Source organism: Heterodontus francisci, unplaced genomic scaffold (assembly GCF_036365525.1).
Source record: "Heterodontus francisci isolate sHetFra1 unplaced genomic scaffold, sHetFra1.hap1 HAP1_SCAFFOLD_43, whole genome shotgun sequence".
Classification (NCBI taxonomy): Eukaryota; Metazoa; Chordata; class Chondrichthyes; order Heterodontiformes; family Heterodontidae; genus Heterodontus; species Heterodontus francisci.
In genome coordinates, this window is record NW_027141852.1 from 11,145,151 (window position 1) to 11,151,051 (window position 5,901).

The window sequence follows — 5,901 nt, forward strand, 5'->3', positions numbered from 1 at the left end:
TGAGCACGTCAGTGCAAAAGATGAAGCTGAAGCATTTGCAACCATCTTCAGTCAGAAATATTAAGTGGATTTGATCTGTGCTAATTTCAGCTCCTCATGCTCGCTGGTGCCTTGGTTCTCTGGTGCTAATTTCAGAGTAAATCATGCAGCTTGACAATTGGAGCCAAAGAAAAAGACACAGGAGAGGTTGAAAGTGCCAAAACCTGGGATTGAACCAAGAACTGTTTAACTGTTAGTACAGCACGAACTCAACAAAGCTATTTCAACAACACACTAAAGCCACCATTCTGTCACTGCTTTGGAAGACAATATATACATTAAAGTGTTTGTAAAAAGTTACAGAACACAACATGTGAGTAATATTCCCCATTGTTTTCTCAGTACTGATGGAATGTGAAGTGGGACACAGCCAGAAGTCCCACTGTGCCACACTGACCCTGAGCTGTGAGTGAAATGAGATAAAGTTCAATCTTTAGCAGAGAGATTCTGGAGAGAGGTAAGAGTCCTGAATCAAGGAGAGACTTTCTGACACAATAAAAGCAAAATACTGCAGATGCTGGAAATCTGAAATAAAAACAAAAAGTGCTGGAAATACTCAATAGCTCTGGCAGCACCTGTGGAGAGAGAAACAGAGTTAATGTTTCTGGTCTGTGACCTTTCATCAGAACTGACACAGGTTAGAAAAGAATTAGGTTTTAAACAAGTGAAGGGGAGGGGCATGTGGGAGAGAACAAAAGGGAAGGTGTTTGATAGAGCAGAGGGCAGGAGAGATTAAATAACAAAGCTGTCCTGGGATAAAGGCAAAGAGTGTGTTAATGCTTGTGGTTGCCTGACACCAGTCATGCTCTGATGTTATTGAACACAATGTTCAATCCACAAGGCTGTCGAGTGCCGAATCAAAAGTTTGGGTGCTGCTCCTCGAGCTTGGGTTGATTTTCACTGGAACACTGGAGCAGGCCAAAGACAGAAATGTTGACATGAGAGCAGGGGGGAGTGTTGAAATGGCAAGCAACCAGAAGCTCAGGGTCATGATTTCGGCCCGAGCAGAGGTGTTCCACCTAATCTGCGTTTGGTCTCCCCAGTTTCGAGGAGACCACATTGTGAGCAGTGAATCCAGTATACATAATTGAAAGAAGTACTTGTAAATCGCTGCTTCACCTAAAAGGAGTGTTTGGGGCTTTGGATAATGAGCAGAGAGGAGGGAAAAGGGCAGGTATTATATCTCCTGCGATTGCATGGGAAGGTGCCTTGGAAAGGGGACGAGGTATCGGGGGTAATGGAGGAGTGGACCAGGGTGTCGCGGAGGGAACAATCCCTTCAGAATGTTGACAGGGGAGGGGAGGATGCGTTTGGTGGTGGCATCACGCTGGAGGTGGCGGAAATGGTGGAGGATGATCCTTTGGATGTGTAGGCAGGTGGGGTGGAAAGTGATGACAAGGGAAACCCTGTCGCAGTTCTGGGAGGGAGGGGAAGGGGGAAGGGGGAAGGCAGAGGTTGAGAGTCCTGTCAACCACACTGGGCGGGGGCGGAGTAGTCAATTATATCTGAGGGAAGAAATGAACAGAACTGGCAGCTCAAAACTGGACATCCATGAGGCACTGTGGGCCATCAGCAGCAGCAGAATTGTATTTAAACACGATATGTTACCTCATGGCCTGACATATCCCTGACTCTGCCATTACCATCAAGCCAAGGGAGCAATAGTGCTTCAATGAAGTGTGCAGGAGGGCATGTCAGGAGCAGCACCAAGCAGACCTAAAAATGAGTGAAGCTACAACGCAGGATTACTTGCATGTCATATAGCGGAAGCAGCATGCAATAGACAGAGCTGAGTGATCTCACAACCAACAGATCAGATCAAAGCTCTGCAGTCCTGCCACATCCAGTCCTGAATGGTGGTGGATAATTAAACAATTAACAGGAGGACGAGGCTCCACAAATATCCCCATCCTTAATGATCGGCGAGACCAGTATATCAGTGCAAAATACAAGGTTGAATCATTTGCAACCATCTTCAGCCAGAAGTGCCAAGTAGCTGATCCATCTCAGCCTCCTCCTGAGATCCCCAGCATCACAGGTGCCAACCTTCAGCTAAATCCACTTCACTCCACATGATATCAAGAAATGGCTGAAGGCTCTGGATACTGAAAACATCCTGGCTGCAGTGCTGAAGACTTGTGCTCCAGAACTAGCCACGCCGCCTGCCAAGCTACACCACTGGCATCTATCCGGCAATGTGGAAAATTGCCCAGGTATGTCCTGTACACAAAAAGCAGGACAAATCCAAGCCGGTCAATTACTTCCCTGATCAGCCTCCTCTTGATCATCAGTAAAGTGATGGAAGGTGTCGTTGACAGTGCTATCAAGCAGCACTTACACAGCAATAACCTGCTCACCGATGCTCATTTTGGTTTCCGCCAAGGCCACTCGGCTCCTGACCTCATTATGGCCTTGGTTCAAATATGGACAGAAGAGCTGAATTCAGGAGGTGAGGTGAGGTGACAGTGACTGCTCTTGCCAAGGGCATCAAGGAGCCCTTGCAGAATTGAAGTCAATGGCAATCAAGGAGAAAAATCTCCACTGGTTGGAGTCATACCTTGCGCAAAGGAATATGTTGCTGGTTGTTGGTGGCCAATCATCTCAGTACCAGACATCGCTCAGGAGTTCCTCAGGGTAGTGTCCTAGGCCCCAACCGTCTTCAGTTGCTTCATCAATAAACTTCCTTCCATCATAAGGTCAGAAGTGGAAATGTTCACTGATAATTGCAAAATGTTCAGTTGCATTAGCAGCTCCTCAGATACTGAAGCAGTCCGTATCCACATGTAGAGACACCTGGGCAAGATTGGGCTTGGACTGATAAGTGGCAAGTAACATGCACGCCACAAAAATGCCAGGCAATGACCATTTCCAACAAGAGTGAATCTAACCATCTCCCCTTGACAGTCAATGACATTACCATTGCTGAATCCTTCACAATCAACATCCGGGGGGTTACCAATGAGCAGAAACTGCATTGGATCAGTCATATAAATACCGTAGCTACAAGAGCAGGTCAGAGGCTGGGAATTCTGCTGCAAGGAACTCACCTCTGTCCACCATCTACAAGGCACAAGTCAGGAGTGTGATGCAATACTCCCCACTTGCCTGGATGAGTGGAGCTCCAACAACACCAAAGAAACTCAACACCATCCAGGACAAAGCAGATCACTTGATCAGCACTCCATCCACTACTTTAAATATTCACTTCCTGCACCACCAGTGAACAGTGGCAGCAGTGTGTACTATCTACAAGATGCACTGCAGCAACTCACCAAGCCTCCTTCGACAGCACCTTCCAAACCCCCAACATCGACCACCTAGAAGGATATTGGATGAATGGGAACACCACCATCTGCAAGCTCCCCTCCAAGTTACACACTGTCCTGACTGGGAACTATATCACCATTCCTTCACTGTCACTGGATCAAAATCTTGGAACTCACTTCTAACAGCACTGTGGGTTTACGTACAACACATGGACTGCAGCAGCTCCAAAAAGGCAGCTCACCACCACCTTCTCAAGGGCAATTAAGGATGGACAATAAAGGCTGCGTTTGCTGACAACGCAACCACTAGGTGGCACAACTCGCTTTCTCCCCCTGCTTTGCACCGGCCGCTTCCACCCTCCACAGTCGCTCGCTCCAGAACTCGCTGCTCCCCCCCCCCCCCTACTTCCCTGGCCGGTTGTCTCCCGATCATGTCACCCCATTCTCCAGTCGTTCGCTCACTCCCCACCCCCCTCCCCTCCAGCCGCTAGCTCTAGGCTGTGCTGCTTCCCTTCTCTCGGCCACTTGCTCCCACGTTTGTCCAGTCTCCACGCGCCGCCCGAAGAAGCAAGGTGGGCTGCAAAGTGTGACGTAGGAGTGAGTAGTGAGTGGCCTAGAGGAGGGAAGGGGCACGGCCTAGAGCTAGCGGCTGGAGCGGGGGTTGGGGGTCAGAGAGCAAGCGGCCATGGAGCTGGATGACGCGAGTGGGGAACAATTGTCCAGGGGAGCATCGAGGTGTGGAGCGAGCGGCTGAGGGGAGGAAGCGTCGAGGCCTGGAGCGAGTTGCCGACGGGGGAGAGCTCCAGCCTCAAAGTCTCCTATTCAGCCGCTTCCTCCAGCTGAGTGAGGGGCTGGATACCCGATGATGCTTTCGCGCACATGTGCGAAGATGGACCAGGCGCGGATATGCGATGATGTTGGCGCTGTGCAATGGCATCATCCTACGCATGTGCCACTTAATCCTGGCAAGATGTAGCTGTGCCTATGCACAGCTTGGCACAGTCCGATGATGTCAGCGGGCCGCTGCATTGACAGGAATCACATTGTGTCAGCAGTGCCCACATCCCAGGAAAGAAGAAAAAAGAGATTTACCACAATGGTAGCAGGGTGAGGGATTTCAGTTATGTGGAGAGATTGGAGAAGCTGGGGTTGTTCTCCTTGCAGCAGAGAAAATTCAGAAGAGATTTGACACATTTGTTCAAAATCATGGAGGTTTTCAATAGTTTAAATAAGGAGAAACTGTTTCCAGTGGTAAAAGGGTCAGTAAGCAGAGGACACAGATATCAGGTGATTGGCAGAAGCACCAGAGATGACATGAGGAACCATTTTTACACAGTAATGTGTTGTGATAAAGAAAGAAAAGACTTGCATTTATATTGCACCTTTCAAGACCACTGGTCATATCAAAGCACTTTGTAGACAATGAAATACTTTTGAAGTGTCATCACTGTTGTAATGTCAGAAATGCAGCAGCTGATATTCACAAACTGCAATGTGATAATGACCAACTGATCTGATTGAGGGGCAAATATTGATCACAACACCAGGGAGAATTGCTCTTCACTTGTTTGAAATTGCAGCATGGGATCTTTTACATTCACCCAAACATGCAGACCAGGTCTTGGTTTAACATCACACCTGAAAGGCAGCACCTTCAACACCCTCAGTGCTGTACTGGAGTGTCAGCTGTGAAATCTGAACCCAGAAGCTTGTGATTTCGAGGTGAATGTGACCAACTGAGCCATAGCTTTTACCTGAGTCTCAATCCTTCTACCAACAGTTTCTCTCTATCGGATCTGTCACGACCCCTCATGATTGTGAACACCTCTATCAAATCTCCTCTCTAAGGAGAACAACCCCAGCTTCTCCAATCTAACCACATAACTGAAATCCTAACCACATGTTGCAGAAAGGAATTTTTCCTCAAGTTCCTTCTGGTTTTGTGAGTCATCTTAAATCTGTAACCTTCGGTTATTGACCTTTCAGCAGTTAGAAACAGTTCTTCAGTATTTACTCTACCTCAAACCTTCAAGGAAGCTCTGCAAAGTAACTGAAAATCAAGTTGTCAGAAGTGGGATTTAAACACATGCCTCCAGTGAAAGCTGCAACCTGAACAGAGAAGCTGAAACTGCTCAGTCACCTCAACTGTTCAGACCTTTTTGACCTCGTCATCACTTCTGTACTTTGAAAGGTTCACTCAGTTCAGGAACTTGTTCAATGTTACTGGAATGCTCAGTGATTGGGATATTAACTCCCCCGGCTTTTCCTGAGCTTGTTCTCGGTGTATGGGGATGTCTGTCCTGGGCCGTGGAATCTTGCATCCCTGTAATGGACATTAACCCACTGATTGAATCTGTATTCACTGCTTTCCGCTGGTGCTGGGGCTGGAATGTTGCTGCTTTTCCGGGCCTCACTCACTCTGGGAAAGAGTGAATAATTGATGCGTCTGTTTCTGTATCTGAAATGTGACTTAGATCTGCTGTTATGAACCGAGGCAGCGCTGCAGGAGGATACGTTAATAATCTCTCACTAATCAACTGCAAACAGTCAGAATGTGTAACTTTGAGCAGCGCTTTCTGCAATGTCAGGGCTGGAA